Source organism: Uranotaenia lowii, chromosome 2, assembly GCF_029784155.1.
Source record: "Uranotaenia lowii strain MFRU-FL chromosome 2, ASM2978415v1, whole genome shotgun sequence".
Taxonomy (NCBI): domain Eukaryota; kingdom Metazoa; phylum Arthropoda; class Insecta; order Diptera; family Culicidae; genus Uranotaenia; species Uranotaenia lowii.
The window spans coordinates 291,253,157-291,271,535 of record NC_073692.1 but is presented as its reverse complement, the minus strand read 5'-3'; the positions used below and the strand labels follow the sequence as shown (position 1 = coordinate 291,271,535).

The 18,379-nt window shown below is 35.8% G+C and overlaps 1 protein-coding gene across 1 annotated transcript in view; it reads left to right on the top strand.

Moving 5' to 3' along the window:
• LOC129745195 (oxidative stress-induced growth inhibitor 2-like) overlaps positions 1-18,379 on the top strand; it is a 175,440-nt gene that overhangs the window by 13,329 nt on the left and 143,732 nt on the right. The window contains exon 2 of the mRNA XM_055738118.1: positions 3,876-3,920. The gene's annotated coding sequence lies outside the window, so the exon portion shown is untranslated. The remainder of the gene's footprint in view (positions 1-3,875; positions 3,921-18,379) is intronic.

Here is an 18,379-nt window from a genome sequence, read left to right as displayed (position 1 = left end):
ATGGTTTTATTATTCCATGGTTTGTAAGAATTCATGGAAAATCAGGCTCAAGACTCGCTTTATTTCATTGTCTGTTGGATCCCTTACGGGCTTGCCTTAGAAATATTTGTTCTATTCGTTTTTCTTGATCAGCTTGAACTCCAAGTCTAAATTGTTTTCCACTGTAAAGCAGATTAGGCAGCAGCAAAAGTAGCATTTTATTTAGTTAGAATAAAAATAAGAAATGTTTTTTTTTAAATAATGTGTAGAAAGGTTTATCATGCAACGTTTTTCAGTTAAAATTGAATTAAAGTTTCATTGAATTCGATGAGGTTTGAATTTATTATTTTTTAAACTTTAACAGAGTTAAAAATACCTATAAAATCTTGTTCTATCAAAATAAATAAACAGTATGAAATTAAAAGTTCTAGATCTCGTTATTTGTTCAATTATATGAAACAACAGAGGCATATAAGATAAGGTTTACAACCAAAACTATTGCACTAGTCAAAAGTGTCTCCTGATCATATCCTTATACCCGTACTCCAAACCAAAATTATTTTGCTAGGATGCAGAGGTGACCTCGGTCCTAAAGCACGAAATCATTCTTTCATCCCTTTCTCTTTCTTCCAATCTATCTATTGACTGCTAGGACGTGGCCGGCGCCGTTATTGATGTTGAAAGAGAGAGCATCAGTTTTGGGCAATGTGAATGAGCTGTCAGTCCCAGACACCATTCATTTGACCTTTGAACAAAATTGGTGGCCTCGGTCAATCACGGAGTAGCAACCATTTATTTTTTTTTTTATTTTTTTTTTTTATTTTGTAAAGCGGCCCACCACACTCCCCCATACCAAGAGGCTCGTTTGAGCCCCCTGGTAATGGACGCTTTCTGTTCTCAGCATGCCTGACAGCAAAGAACAATTATCAACAACAACTTAACGCGAGCAAAATTTACTCATGCTGAAAAAAATATTTACATTATGCGGGGAAAGGGTACGATACGATAAACTATATTTAACATGAATCTCAGTGGAAAATGATTTCCTTTTAAGAGATCCATTTTATTTAACAAAACAACAAAAATTAAACAAGAATCTATTAAACTAATGCTTTACAAAAGAAAAATTAAAAAAAAAAAGTTTTACTACTAAATGTTTTACTACTAAATTAAAATTAACAGATTAAAAATTAAATTATTGACTAATACACAAAAAAAAACTGGCAAGGTGATTTGGTTATTGACTAGAGCATTCCTTTGAGGTGACGAATGAGTTGGGTTTTTGAAAGAGTTACGGTTGTTAGTGCTTTTAAAGACTTCTGGAAGACTGTTGTAAGATAATGGTCCAATGTAGGAGATTCTGCGTTGACCGAAAGATGTTGAACAGCGACTTTGAAGCAAATGATTTGACTGACGAGTAATTCGAGAGCGAGTACCTGAGCTAAACAATAAATTACGGTTATTATCTGTGGAGTTTAAATTATCGAACACGTACATTAATGTTTGCAAGCTGCACAGTTTAGATAATGGCAAAACATTATGAGATGTACTTGAATAAAGTAATGAAGTTGGATAGAGGAAAGGTAGTTTGAAGATAGTTTTCATACAACGATTCTGTAACGTCTGCAACCGGGCAAGAAGGGACAAAGATGCCCTCCCCCACACTGCTATAAGGTAGTTAAACTGGGAATGAATGAATGCAAAGTAAAATTTCATTAGAACATGGCGCGGTACAAAATTCCTGACTCTCCAAAGAATGCCACTCAAGGACGATGTTTTTGTGATTATGTTGTTTATATGAGGACTCCAGGAAAGTGTTTCATCCAGTGTCAAACCCAAGTATTTAAAGTTGTCAACTTTTTCAATTGTAGAATTTGCGAAAAAAAGGTGATAACTGCTAGTGATAACTCTTCTGGACGAGCGAAAGATCATGTACTTGGTTTTCGATAAGTTTAGAGTTAGAAGGTTGCTGTTGAAGTATTTGTGAAGAATTTCTAAGTCTTTTTCCATTTGTTCAACTATAATCTTTGGGCAAATTCCAGGATAAAACAAAGCAGTGTCATCCGCAAACAGTCTGGGAATGCCGTGTAAAGGTAGATTGCTTAAATCATTGATGTATAATAAGAATAACAATGGCCCAATATTACTGCCTTGTGGTACACCCACATCAAGTGGTTCCAAAGAGCTTTCTGTTTGGTCGATAGAAACGAATTGTTCCCGACCTGTAAGGTAGCTTTTAATGATGGTATTAGCAACACCCCTTATACCATACCGATGAAGTTTTTTGAGGAGGATTTCGTGATCTAATGTATCAAAGGCTTTTTTCAAATCTAGAAACAATCCTCCAACGATTTTCTTTGTGTCTATATTTTCTATGACAGAATCAACCAGTTCACACATAGCTATCAATGTACTGCAGCCGGCTTTGAAGCCGTATTGCAGGTTGTATAAAATATTATTTTCATTAATGAATTGGTTTAGTCTGTTTATTAGAAGTTTTTCAAACACTTTACTGAATACGCTAAGCGTTGAAATTGGACGGTAATTGTTGATACATGTGGCATCACCTGATTTAAAGACGGGGACAACTTTTGCGATTTTTAAAATTTCTGGATAAATTCCCGTTTCCAAAATATTATTAAAACACTCAGAAAGTATTCTTGAAAATTCCAAACAATTAGATTTTATCAGGCTGCTAGGTATTTTATCAGGACCACAACTTTTTTTGTTTTTTAAAGATTGGATTATAAGAACAACTTCGTTACTACTTGCAGGACGTAAAAAAATTGTGTTTGGAACTCTATTTATAAATGACAAATTATCAAAGGATGGATCGGTTACAATACTATTGGCCAGATTCTTTCCAATGTTTGTAAAGTAGGAATTGAAGTGTTGACAAATATCTTTTTTATTGTTGTTTTTTATTAACCATTGGCGATGTGGAACTTGTTCTACTGAGCCACGCCTGCGATCGTGGGATTTGAAATGCCAAGCTTGTAATGATGATTTTATAAAAGGAATTTATTTTAAATCGAGCAAGGTTTTGAAAAGAGGGAGAAAAATAGGTACATGGATTAAAAATTGAGTTTTGTTGATAAAGCATTTCAGGTTCAACGATTTAAGGTGGATGTGAGCAGTCAATCAAGCAAAGCAAAAAGCAAAGCAAATCCCTATTCAAGTTGACAAGCTGATTTGATACTATGTTTTGATGCAGTTTGTACATATTTCTATACAATTTATCTATATTAATTCTAGAAAAACTGAAACTTTTAACGGTGACTCAAAAGTATGACTTTTCAATTAAAAAAATCAAGTTAATCGGACTTGTTTTTGCAAAATTGTTGATATTGCTGAGCAACTCAATGAATAGATGCCAATTCCGTTGAAATCGTTCCAAAAATGTATGAAAACCTGTCTATTTGACACAAAAATATTTCGAAATATTTATTTATCATGACAACAATTGTTAAAAACTTGAGGGCTTTACATTGATTTTTTTTTATTCACCATGATTTTATATTAAAAAACAAATAAATATCGGGAAAATCATAATTTTTAACCGGGAAAAACTTTGGAATTTTAAAACGAAAAATCGCTAGCAACCCTGTTTTTAGAAAAAAAAAATCCAGGAAAATTTAAATACTACTGATTCCGCTCGAAAAAAAGAGTTATGATAAGTCCTTTGAATGACTTTCTCGGATAAGATTTTTATCTGGTTCTAAACAGGGAAAAATTATTGTAATTAGATGTAATTAGATAGTGCTATTGCGTTATTTGGTTCTGCCAATGATGTCTAGGCTTTTATTCGGCTTTTCAAGATTTGAGCGAAAAGTTCCTAAAAGATATCAATATTTTTCAGATTTGACCTTATATTTGACCTTATAATTTCTTTTCAGAACCCGGAATTCAAAACTAGGGATTGCTGGTCTAGTTATCTACCGGTGAGTACGAATTTTGGTCTCAATGTGCATAATGACGACAGTAACACGAAAACATTAAATGGTTTCTAAAGACGACGGTTCTCTAATAAAAAAGGCAATCTCCAAATCAGAAAACATTTTTCGCCATTCCTGTTTATCTCCGTCCCAAATCCCAAGAAAGAATTGCTTTTTGCTCCATCTCGAACAAAAGTTAAGTTATGCGGTCGGTAAGTAACAATCAGTTTTATGTGGTTTTATAACAAGGTCGATACAAACTTCATTTTGAATCAATTTTAAGTTTAGTAAACTTATTTTAACATTTGTAAAACGCTTGTTAAAATGAAAAATTGTTTAAATCAAATCTAGAACCTCCACGCTTTGAGAGGACATTATCAAGAGTGATTTTAGAAAACATCCTTTTTAAATATTTTTTTCAACCTCCTGTTCCATTTTATTGTTTTCAAACGTGTTCAATTAAATCGAATAATCCTTTGATTTATGAATTATCGTATTTAACGCTGTATGGGGCGCAGTTTTTTACTTAAATTTTTAGGGCAAATATAAGGATGCGTCTAATACAACGGTGCTAAATTTAAAGCACATTTCATATTTTTTTTTTCAAAAGTTTATACAAGAAAATGTATGCTTAATAAACTAGTTCACTTTTCGGCTTTTTTTGCTGATCACAATGCCACTTACATGGTTTGATCTTCATTCATTTTCAAGTACAGACCCCGTTCGATTTTGGCAACACGCCCGTACATTTTGTGTTGCCAAAATCGAAAAAAAATTTTCTCAACTTTTTTTTCAGTTATTTTTACAAAATAACTGTTATTATTATCAAACACGTTATTTTTGGTCAATTTTCGACCTTTTTCAGTCATTTTTTAATTTGTTTTATCATGTTTTCTAAAACATTTTCCACTTTTTTGTTGTGTTTATAATGTTTGTTTTCATTTGTCATATTTGCTGTTTTTGTCATTCTTCATCATTTTTTTGTTGTTTTTTGTCATTCTCAGTCTTTTGCTTGAATTTGTTTTTCAACTTTTTGAATTTTTAATATTTTTGTCATTTTTGAGTACTTTGTACATTTTTTAAAAAACTTTTGATTTTATTGTTGCATTTTATCACCATTTCAGAATATAAAAACGTATTTATGGTGTTTGTCTTAATTAAATTGGTCCTGTTATAACGAAAACTAAAAGGTAATGTTGATTCTGAAAACCGTTCGATTTTGGCACATGTGCCAAAATCGGATGTTACCAAAATCGAATGTTGCCAAAATCGAATGTTGCCAAAATCGAATGTTGCCAAAAACGAACGGGGTCTGTATTCTGGTCGAATTTGCCGTCCAAGGAAAAAGAGCAGCGTTTCAAAATTTTGCTCGCGCATCGCGAAAATCCGAGCTACTCGCACGTAAAGCTGGCAAAAGTTGCCAAATCAACCGTTACAAATGTAATTAAAGTGTTTGGGGAACGTTTGTCGACAACCAGGAAGTCTGGATCGGGGGGAAATCGAAAACCGGAAGCCGCTGAGACGACAAAGAGAGTTGCCGGTAGTTTCAAGCGAAACCCTAACCTCTCTCTCCGAGATGCCGCAAATAAGCTGGGTGTATTGTCTACAACCGTGCATCGAGTCAAAAAAACGAGCCGGACTATCGACTTACAAGAAGGTAGTAACTCCAAATCGCGATGATAAACAAAATACGACGACCAAAGCGCGATCCCGGAGGCTGTACACGACGATGCTGACGAAGTTTGACTGCGTGGTAATAGACGACGAAACCTACGTCAAAGCCGACTACAAGCAGCTTCCGGGACAGGAGTTTTAAACGGCAAAAAGAAGAGGAGAGGTAGCAGATATTTTTAAGCACATGAAACTGTCAAAGTTCGCGAAGGAATATCTGGTTTGGCAAGCCATCTGTACCTGTGGCTTGAAAAGCAGCATTTTCATAGCTTCTGGGACTGTCAACCAAAAAATTTGCGTGAAAGAGTGTTTGAATATACGTCTGCTGCCTTTCCTGAAGAAACACGGTTGTTCCGTACTGTTTTGGTCGGATTTGGCATCTTGCCATTCAAAAGTGGAACCGTTGGCTACGTGAACGAACACGCTATAGAAGTTAGCTGGACTGGTGGATCGAATGCGCTAAGCCCAAAATACGAAGCTTCTTTAAGTGGAAAACTAATGAAGCTTTTAAAGAGTTTCATGCGAAAAATGAGCTGTTATATCGCAATTTGACAGTCGCATATAATAATCTCTCGAATAATCCCCAATCAACTGCAGAAGTCAACAAAGTCAAAGCAGAGATGTTGTTGCATCAAAACCGGTTTTCAAGATCTTTTCAACGCCTGAACGATACATACATAGGAGGTGAAACAATTTCCTCCTTTCAGCTGGGTGAACGAATGCAACGCAAAAAACAGAGTCATATTTCGACAATCCGACGTCAGGATTCAGTCTTAACTGATCCAGCTGAAATCGAGAACTATATTACAGACTACTTTCGTGGTTTGTATAGTAGACAAAACGTAACGACGAGCTCGAATTTTCCTGTAAATAGAGAGATTGAGCCAACTTCTGAATTCAACCAACAATTGATGAGAGATATAAACCCTGAAGAGATCTATTTTGCTATTAAATCAAGTGCCTCTCGAAAATCTCCAGGAAATGATGGTATCCCCAAAGAATTTTATTGGAAAGCCTTCGATATCATCCATAGACAACTCAATTTAATCTTGAACGAAGCGCTTAATGGAAACATTCCTGAAAGTTTTCTGGAGGGAATCATAGTACTGACCAAGAAGAAAACCAGTGATGACACAATCAAAGCATACCGTCCGATTTCATTGTTAAACTTTGACTATAAGCTCCTGTCACGGATTTTAAAGCAGCGAGTAGAAATAATAATGGAACACCATCATATTTTGAATCCATCACAAAAATGTTCGAACAGTAATCGTAACATATTCGAAGCATTGACAGCCATTAAAGACCGCGTTGTAGAATACAACTGTCGAAGAAGATCAGGAAGGCTCATCTCTTTTGACCTCGATCACGCCTTTGATCGTGTTTATCAGAGCTATCTGTTATGTGTTTTAAGAAGTCTGCAATTTCATCCTGTCTTTATTTCTTTGTTGGGTAACATCATGTCGAGATCGACCTCGAAAATAATGATAAACGGAAATCTGTCCCCCTCCTTTCCTATCCAACGCCCCGTTAGACAAGGTGATCCCCTAAGCATGCACCTTTTTGTCCTTTATTTGCACCCTCTCCTAGAAAAACTCCTATCCATATGTAACGACCCACAAGAGCTAGTTTTGGCGTATGCTGACGACATCTCGATAATCGTGGAGAACGAAGATAAATTTCAACGGATTTTGGACGCATTCAACGAGTTCGGGCTTTGCTCTGGAGCAGTTCTTAACACTAACAAGACCTTGGCAATCAACATCGGAACCCAACAGAGTACGAGATCCCCTGGTTGGTTCACCCTTTGCGATTCAGTTAAAATTCTTGGCGTCATCTTCTTCAATTCAGCTAAGCGTACAATTGAGGAAAACTGGTGCGACGTCATCAGGAAGACATCACAGCTTATGTGGAAATTCAAACCACGTATCCTTTCCTTACTTCAAAAAGTTACCGTAATCAACACCTTTGTTACGTCGAAATTGTGGTTCATGGCATCAATCCTTGGCATCCCCAACTCATCAGCAGCTCGGATAACGTCTCAGATCGGAAACTTTATCTGGGAACGACATCCAACCAGAGTTTCGATGGAGCAGCTTGGTCTTGCAGTCGAGAAAGGTGGTCTAAATCTTCATCTACCGATGCAAAAATGCAAAGCACTTTTGCTTAATCGTTTTGTACGCTTCGAGAACACATGCCTTTTACTTCAACATTTGATGGATTAATCGTTAATCCACCTTATCCAAGAGGAATTCCAGCGTTATATCCATGCCTCAAAATAGTTGCTCGTGAGCTGCCCTACATCGCTGATCAAGTTCGAGAAAACCCATCCACAACATCACTTTTAGAAGTCTTCAGAGGAAAGATGAAAACACCAAAGCATTTTTTTATCCTGATTTTAAAAATACCAGAGCAGTGAGAAGAAATAAAGCGCTAAAATTGTTTATAGTATATGTTAGAGATGTACCGAATATTCGGTCGGCCGAATATTCGGCGCCGAATACCGCCAAAAAACCGTTAAGCCGAATATTCGGCTCACCGAATAGTTGAGCCAAATATTCGGCCGAATAGGCCGAATAGGCCGAATACTTATTTTTCAAATTTTATAAACTAACAGACTTGTCAAATTTTTCAACTGGTGTTGGATAATTAATAAAATATCCAAAATTAATGATGAAAAAGAAACAAAATCATCAAAACCTTATGGTTTCAGTAAAACATCTTAGGTGTATCCGTGTTAATTTCACTGTAAACAGCTTTATACTTTGATTATCGTTTATTCCAGATTTTTTTTTCAAATATCCAGGCTTTTCCATAAATCCAATGAAGAATTCGAGAAAGTGAAATCTTACCGTTAAAGTCAGATATTATTTGAAATTTTCCGGAAATTAATTAGGGTTTATTCAGATTATTTGCTAAATCAAATAAAAACTTAAATTTTTCTTTGATTTTTTTTAGATTTTCGTTCAAAAACGGTTTGTTACAGTTAATTTAAATATTAACTTCAATTATTCTTTAACCCTTAGATACGATTTCAACACTGCTGCTGTCATTCGATGAAAACATTTAATTTTAAGTAATTTACTTTCGTTCTCCTCTTATATGTTAGAGAATAATGCCTAAATTCTGTTGAGATATGCTCTTTTTTTACAATTTAAAAAAAAATCGTCCAGAACTGGCCGTGTGGATTCGTTTGGTCGAATATATGGTATTCTTAAACTTAGAGATCATTGTTTTTTTGGCAACTAGAAGACATCTAGCTGAAATTCGACATTCATCTGATTCAATATAAAATAAGCAATTTCTAATAACTTGGCACCTGTTGTGACATCTTTTGTCACAGATTTTACTGGAACCCAATCTTTTTGATGATAAACATCCTAGAAGCAACAATCCATCTGATGTCCTTCTAACTATTGGTGACATTTTGAAAATCAAAGAGACCTCTACTTAAAAAAGATCTGATGATTTATACATCTGGTTGAAAATAAACGATTCAGAAACACAAGAAGTATTAAGATGGAAGAAGTAGAGGAAAAATGAACTTGTCGCTTTTGAGTTTCTATTAAAAACTCAACAGAATATTCAACCGAATATTCGGCCGAATATTCGTTTGGCCGAATAGTTGAAGTGGTCACTATTCGGTATTCGGCCGTTCGCCGAATACCACTATTCGGTACATCTCTAGTATATGTAAACTTTATCTTAGAAGCTAGCAGTAGTGATTTAACGGTAGGGGCTCTAGATTTTACGTTACATTGCGAGACCTTGTAGAATGAATGCATTGTAGAGAATAAAACCCGAAATATATTTTTTAAAATATGTTTACAAAAAAAAATTACGGTAAAAAGGCCATGGCGTGGTACGCTGCTAACAACGTGCAGGTGGTTCCCAAGGACAAGAACCCTCCCAACACACCAGAGCTCCGCCCAATTGAGAAATACTGGGCTATTGTCAAGCGGAACCTAAAGAAGACCAAAAAAATGCTAAGGACGAGCAGCAGTTCAAGGAAAACTGGCTTTCTGCGGCGAAGAAGGTGGACAAGGTGGCTGTACATAATCTGATGGCAGGGTTTAAGCGTAAGGCCCGGCAATTCGGATTTGGAAAAGCGGAAGCCTAGCTGAATATTTTTCCTGAATTTTATACTAATTAAACTTGAGAAAGAAATTTCATTTGATTTTTTAAAATAAACGATCTCACCGATTTACACGCGTTTTCCCTTGACCAAATTTTGACCGTATCACCCTTACGTTAAATGAACATAAAAACTATTCAAAGTATTTATTGTTGTTTGTGATTCGTTTAACCAACATTCCCCATCACGCTAGAACTGTCAGAACTGTTACGAATTCATTCTTTCACCAGCTGCAAAGCTGAATATTTAAATGAATCAATCTAACAGATCATTCATCTCTTACGCTCATGTGATGATGATAGCATTCGTTGGTGGTCATGTTTTGGATAAAGCCCCTACGAATAGAATTGAAAACATTTGCCTAGGATTTGGGATGATAAATCATAATTTGCACGCCATCGGACAGGTATGGTTTAAAATTAATAAGCCAAACCTTAAACTCCCGACGAGTTTTATTACGGATTGTGGTAAAAAATATGAGTGGTAATTATTCTTTTTTTTGCGCGTTTTGTTCGATCTTAATGAAATCTGTTGGTTTTAATTTATCGAAGGTCCATATACGTGGATAGGAAAATTATTTTTAGATAAAAACATGTCATTTAGGATAAAAACAATTGCTTTCTGTAATTAGTACATGTGCCAGAATTGCATGGCAAAACAATAATTGGCACCGCATCTTGATTTTCATTTGTGTAAAACAACTGATTTCCGCAGAATTTTCTAAAGCATCATCCGACCGACCGTGGAACGCCAAAACAAAGCAATTATTCAGGCAAATACTGACGGAATTAAATCTGCCATTTTTCCTGGTCTATCTGGCACTATACTTATACATAAGTTTTGCCTGCGCTTCTGAAAACATTCTACATGCAGCGCTTCCACTTCATCCTACACCTAATTTGAATCATCGGGAGATACCCGTTGGATACAATACTAATGCCAAATTTACCCGATGTTCCCGGGTGGTTTCATTTTGATATTTACTCCCCATCCCTAGAGAGCCGTCATTGCAGGGAAATTAGTTGCAACAACTGCTGCTTACCGAATTTTGATGATGCAGCAATAAGTTGACATATATTATTCTACTCTATATATGTTGGCATGGAAGCGGATCAGAGCGGGTCGAAAATAATGTGTGCCCTTTGCCAAATTGTTTTTCGGTTTTGGATAACTTATATGTACCTTCCGATTGTGTGTTTTTGTAGAAATAAAAAAAAGTAGAAGGAGTATTTTTGACTTTTTGGTTCGATTATTTGTACTAGCTTTGTCAAAAGTTGGCAGCAGCTGCACACAATGTCAGATTTATGTTCTGCAGCATTGCATGAATTCAGTTATCTGCAACGGTCACGGTCGAATGAATTGTGACATATATTAGAGGCAACAAACAAACACAGCGATTGTCTTATTCGAAAATATATGAGATGGAAATTATTAGTTGGATTTCGTTGACGTAAGGTCTGGAATCTAAAAGTTAAATTCCATTGAAATCTTATTCACTGTAGTGTAGAAATAATTTGAGTGAAATTTTTTCCTCAAATATTACGAAGCAGTCAAGTAAAATAAGGATAATCGTTTTTTTTTGTCATTGACTTGAACATTAATCAACCGTCTGACAAAACCCTTGCAGGATCAAAAATGTGAGCGAGGGATATGTACCTACCGCGCAAAAAAAAAAAAAAAACAATCTGCATTAATTCCGAAAAAACGCGTTAGTTTCGGAAACCGCGTTGTTAACACGTTCGTCGCCATGGAACCCATATTCGTGTGGCGACTGGCGAGTGTATTTCATGGGAGGCCCCGTCACCAGAGATGCCAATGTGCCTGATTTTTCAGGCATTGCCTGATTTTTCGAGGCTCTGCCTGACAACCTGATGACCCATTCAATTTACCTGATTTTTTAAAATATGCCTGATTTTGCCTGATTTTTGCGAATGTCATGAAAAATGGGTAGTAAGGAACTGGAATAGGTACCATAGCAGAAGTAAAAAAATCAAAATGTGGTTATATCAAAGTAATCGAAAGATTCCCGTTAATTCTTATTCAAAATAGAATTGGAGCGAATATTTCGATTGCTCTGATGCAGTAGAATTATTGAACCAAGTAGGCTCACAACACATATTAGAGTGAAAATTGGAGCGATGACCAAAAAAAAGGTCATCACTTTGAGTGAAATTTCCGTTACTTTACGTATCCTGATTTTGCCTGATTTTTATATCGCCAGTTCCCTGATTTTTTAAAATACATGTTGGCAACCCTGCCCGTCACATCAAAACACGGGTGACGCTCTCTTACTCAAGTTATTCGCTCAGTTTAGTCAGACTTTGCAAATTATGAAGTTCTCTCCTTTTACTTCTTCGCTCCGAGAATTTCATTGACCCGGTTAGTAGAACTACCAAACTGAGCGTGGCTACGAACGTATTAAAAGGGCCTTGCGTATTCCAGGACCGTGCAAACAAAACCGCAGGGGATAAGAAGAGGAATCTTAAGAAAATGAATACACGGTTCCAGGACATTATGAGAACGTCGGAAAATTGATTTTTGACGCCATTTTGAAATCTGAGATGGCGGCTTCCGCCTAATTTTAAAATGCCTTCAATAACTGAAAATTGCATGAAACACCCACTTAATTAGTGTAGGGGTCGAATTTCGCTGTCTGGAGCTATGGTACGCCACCTTGGAATTCAATATGGCGGCTTCTGTTGTGCTTTAAGTATCTATTGTAAATGACTGAAAATCGCATAAAAAATGCAATAAATCTATGAGAAAAACATAACAAAATTGTGCAAAAAATATGAAAAAAAATATAACAATATTTAAAAAAAAGCCTGAGAAAAATATGACAAATGTGAAGAAAATATGACAAAATTATGAAAAAAATATGAGAACATTTGACAATAAAATGAAAAAGGCATTACCGAGATATAAAAATAATAATAAAAATATGAGAGATTGCAGAAATTTGCCAAAAAACAAAAAAAAAATGGACAAAACTGTAAAAAAAAATTGACAAAAAATTTACAACAATGACGAAACTCGGAAAAAAAACTTTGACAAAAATTTGATAACTGTATGGAAAATATGATAAATGTGATAAAAATATGACAACTATAATAACTTATAAAAATGACATAAGTATTACAAATGTGATAAGACAAAGTTATGACAACAATATGACAAAAATATGACGAAAATGTGACAACACTATGAGAAAAAAAAACAAAATTATGACCAAAAAATGACAAAGGTTTCATTTATCATTTTGTTGTCCTTTTAACCTTCCCATGCCGTTCGGGTCAATATGACCCGAAGCGAACTTTAAATTCGTCATAATGGAATTCGGAAAAATATGAAATTTGGAACATATTACTGAATCCACGAGATACTGTGTATAACTGTAGAAAAAGCAACTTCCGGTGACCACCGGAAGTGCCCCAACTAGCATGCCGAAAAAAAATTTACACATTTTCCGTTCGGATTAATATGACCCGAAAGTTTGCGCGCTTTCCCCTGATGATATATATTAACCGATTTTCATGATTTTTCATTCATTAGTTCGGAAATTTATTCTAGTTTCTTAATCTATAAAATTTCAGTTGATAAAACTTATTCGAACGTCTGGATTATACTCAGAGCGGGAAAAACCCCCGAAAATGATGTCTTCTCAGAATTCCCATATCTTCTGCTCGCTTTGGCGTATTGAAATTATTTTATATGTTTTGAAATTGTGAAAAATAAACCTTTCCAATGATATATAAAAATTGAATACCATGTGGAAGTTTCGGTCGCTAGCCTGGATTTTCCGAAAAATAGCTTCTTTTTTTTAAACTTTTGCTTTACACCGTTGTATCTCATTCTTAATTGATCCGATTTTCAAAATTCAAATTTTAGTTTGATTTTTAAAACATGATCAGTATTTTCACTGAATACACATAGTTTCTCGAATATTACTGTTATGCGTAATATGAGAATGAAAACATGAAAAAATCGTAGTTTTCGTACCCGACTGTCGGCTGTTACGATGCGCGCGTTTCTCATTTTGTTATCGTGATTCCTTAAAACTGTTCATCAAACCTGCCCACTTTTTAAACACCCAATGATAGATTTTAATCTCTACAATCAGTTCATATGCTTTTTATGTGGTTTTTCAAAAATGTGTAGCAACGTTTTTCGAATTTATTCAAAGATTCGACCACATTTTCAAACGATTTGTAGCAAGCAAGCACAACCCCCTGGGCGAGCTTAAATTGAACAAAAACGATTGCTCTCCCGGTCGTGCTCTCGAAATCTGCCTTTCTATAGCAGTTTGAAGGAATCGCCCGCATGGTTACGTAGGGTGGTTTGTGCTGATACGTATGACTTATCTGCTTTGCCGATGACATTGATATAGTCGGCAGATCATCTGCGGCGGTGGAGGAGATCTACCGCAAACTTAAACGCGAAGCAGGAAGGATTGGGTTGATGATTAATACGTCCAAGACGAAGTACATGCTGGCCTGCGGATCCGAGACCGACCGAACCCGCTTGTCCAGTAATAACAAGGTCACGATCGATGGCGACGAGCTGGAGATAGTCGAAGACTTTGTCTATCTCGGCTCACTGGTGACCGCAGACAATGACACCAGCCGTGAGATCCGGAGGCGAATTATCAGCGGAAGTCGTGCCTACTATGGACTCCACAAGCAACTGCGGTCGAGAAGACTTAGCCCTCGCACGAAGTGTAACCTGTATATGACGCTCATTAGACCGGTTGTTCTCTACGGGCACGAGACATGGATATTGCTCGAGGAGGACCTGCGTACACTCGGAGTATTCGAGCGACGAGTGTTAAGAACCATCTTTGGCGGCGTACAGGAGAACGGAGTGTGGAGGCGAAGGATGAACCACGAGCTCGCGCGCCTCTACGACGAACCCAGTATCCAGAAGGTGGTGAAGGCTGGCCGGATACGCTGGGCGGGACATGTTGCGAGAATGCCGGACGACTGTCCTGCAAAACAGGTGTTCGCTACGAATCCGGTAGGAACAAGACGAGCGGGGGCGCAACGAGCGAGGTGGTTAGACCAAGTGGAGCGTGATCTGGCGAACGTGGGGTGCCCGAGAAATTGGAGAACGGTTGCTATGAACCGAGTGAATTTTAGGAATTATGTTCGTCAAGTTATGTCCTGAGACGGAATACTATGTAAATAAATAAAATAACGTATGAACATTTTTACGTAATTCATAGCTAAGCTCATCATTTTGATTGTTTTTCAGCTATTCAAAGTTAAAGAGACATTGTTCAGAAATTTTTTAAGATATTTTTCAGAATCCTCATTTTGCAAAATAATTTCAGTGGCATCTTCTTTGATTTTTATCTCTTCTTATATATAAAAATGGAGGCGTTTTCTTTGTGATAACATCACGTATGAATGGTCGGTCGGAATGAAGTGAAATTTGGTATCCGAGGGTTTTTTGGGTCAGAGATGGTTTGTATAATAGTTTCAAGAATCTCACTTTTTATGAAAGGGGGGTCCCCATACAAAGTTATCTCTTCTTCACATCTTCTTCTTATATATAAAAATGGAGGCGTTTTCTTTGTGATAACATCACGTATGAATGGTCGGTCGGAATGAAGTGAAATTTGGTATCCGAGGGTTTTTTGGGTCAGAGATGGTTTGTATAATACTTTCAAGAATCTCACTTTTTATGAAAGGGGGGTCCCCATACAAAATTATCTCTTCACATCTTATATATAAAAATGGAGGCGTTTTCTTTGTGATAACATCACGTATGAATGGTCGGTCGGAATGAAGTGAAATTTGGTATCCGAGGGTTTTTTGGGTCAGAGATGGTTTGTATAATAGTTTCAAGAATCTCACTTTTTATGAAAGGGGGGTCCCCATACAAAGTTATCTCTTCTTCACATCTTCTTATATATAAAAATGGAGGCGTTTTCTTTGTGATAACATCGCGTATGAATGGTCGGTCGGAATGAAGTGAAATTTGGTATCCGAGGGTTTTTTGGGTCAGAGATGGTTTGTATAATACTTTCAAGAATCTCACTTTTTATGAAAGGGGGGTCCCCATACAAAATTATCTCTTCACATCTTATATATAAAAATGGAGGCGTTTTCTTTGTGATAACATCACGTATGAATGGTCGGTCGGAATGAAGTGAAATTTGGTATCCGAGGGTTTTTTGGGTCAGAGATGGTTTGTATAATACTTTCAAGAATCTCACTTTTTATGAAAGGGGGGTCCCCATACAAAATTATCTCTTCACATCTTATATATAAAAATGGAGGCGTTTTCTTTGTGATAACATCACGTATGAATGGTCGGTCGGAATGAAGTGAAATTTGGTATCCGAGGGTTTTTTGGGTCAGAGATGGTTTGTATAATAGTTTCAAGAATCTCACTTTTTATGAAGGGGGGTCCCCATACAAAGTTATCTCTTCTTCACATCTTCTTAGATATAAAAATGGAGGCGTTTTCTTTGTGATAACATCACGTATGAATGGTCGGTCGGAATGAAGTGAAATTTGGTATCCGAGGGTTTTTTGGGTCAGAGATGGTTTGTATAATAGTTTCAAGAATCTCACTTTTTATGAAAGGGGGGTCCCCATACAAAGTTATCTCTTCTTCACATCTTCTTATATATAAAAATGGAGGCGTTTTCTTTGTGATAACATCACGTATGAATGGTCGGTCGGAATGAAGTGAAATTTGGTATCCGAGGGTTTTTTGGGTCAGAGATGGTTTGTATAATACTTTCAAGAATCTCACTTTTTATGAAAGGGGGGTCCCCATACAAAATTATCTCTTCACATCTTATATATAAAAATGGAGGCGTTTTCTTTGTGATAACATCACGTATGAATGGTCGGTCGGAATGAAGTGAAATTTGGTATCCGAGGGTTTTTTGGGTCAGAGATGGTTTGTATAATAGTTTCAAGAATCTCACTTTTTATGAAGGGGGGTCCCCATACAAAGTTATCTCTTCTTCACATCTTCTTAGATATAAAAATGGAGGCGTTTTCTTTGTGATAACATCACGTATGAATGGTCGGTCGGAATGAAGTGAAATTTGGTATCCGAGGGTTTTTTGGGTCAGAGATGGTTTGTATAATAGTTTCAAGAATCTCACTTTTTATGAAAGGGGGGTCCCCATACAAAGTTATCTCTTCTTCACATCTTCTTATATATAAAAATGGAGGCGTTTTCTTTGTGATAACATCACGTATGAATGGTCGGTCGGAATGAAGTGAAATTTGGTATCCGAGGGTTTTTTGGGTCAGAGATGGTTTGTATAATACTTTCAAGAATCTCACTTTTTATGAAAGGGGGGTCCCCATACAAAGTTATCTCTTCTTCACATCTTATATATAAAAATGGAGGCGTTTTCTTTGTGATAACATCACGTATGAATGGTCGGTCGGAATGAAGTGAAATTTGGTATCCGAGGGTTTTTTGGGTCAGAGATGGTTTGTATAATAGTTTCAAGAATCTCACTTTTTATGAAAGGGGGGTCCCCATACAAAGTTATCTCTTCTTCACATCTTATATATAAAAATGGAGGCGTTTTCTTTGTGATAACATCACGTATGAATGGTCGGTCGGAATGAAGTGAAATTTGGTATCCGAGGGTTTTTTGGGTCAGAGATGGTTTGTATAATAGTTTCAAGGATCTCACTTTTGATGATAGGGGGTCCCCATACAAATTAAACTTTATTTGTTACGATTTCCATAAGAATCTATTGGCGAGCACAATGCAGTTAAGGACGTGTAGATGAAATTAAACATTTATTACGATTTATACTTTAGAAGGTAAAACGAAGTTTACCGGGTCAGCTAGTATATATTAAAATGGAGGCGTTTTCTTTGTAACACCATCATGTATAAACGGACGGTCGGAATGAATTGAAATTTTGTATACGATGGTTTTTCGGGTCGGAAATGGTTTGTATAACAGTTTCGATAATCTCACTTTTTATTTATTTAAAGGTAAAACGAAGTTTACCGGGTCAGCTAGTTATAACATAAAATTGACATACATACAAACATACTACTTTTACACAAGTGTATATGTTTTCGATGTTAATTTTTGAAATATTTCAAAACCGTACGTATTAAAATAAGATTTGCTGTTTATATTTCAGATTACTAATCTGAACTTCAAATCCGAATGATGAATAAAATTTTAGAATGAAAAATTCAATATTCATGATTCATACTTCTTTGTTCACAATAATTTTTTTTCTGAATTCAAAACTCTTAAATCGAAATTATGAGCTTCTAATTCACTTTCGAAAATTCATTGTTCACAATACTAACCTTCCAATGGTGAATTTTAAATAAAAAGTCCACAATTTCACATTCTTTTTTAAACCCTGATTTAAAAAAGAATAAATTCGTACCTACTCAAAAATTGTTAATATCATATTTATGATACTTAATTCGAAACTGTCAAATTTGAATTCAAATTCTGATTTTTGTTGAGTTATGAGTTTAGAATTAAGAATAATCAATTCTTTTGTTTATGTTTTTAATTATTAATTTATTCACTATAAATTCCGATTCTGAACTCTTAGAAAAATGTTGAATTGCAAAATTCATATTTGGTAATACAAAAATTTCAATAATAAAATCCGAAAAATTAGTTTAGAACTCAAAATTCGAAACA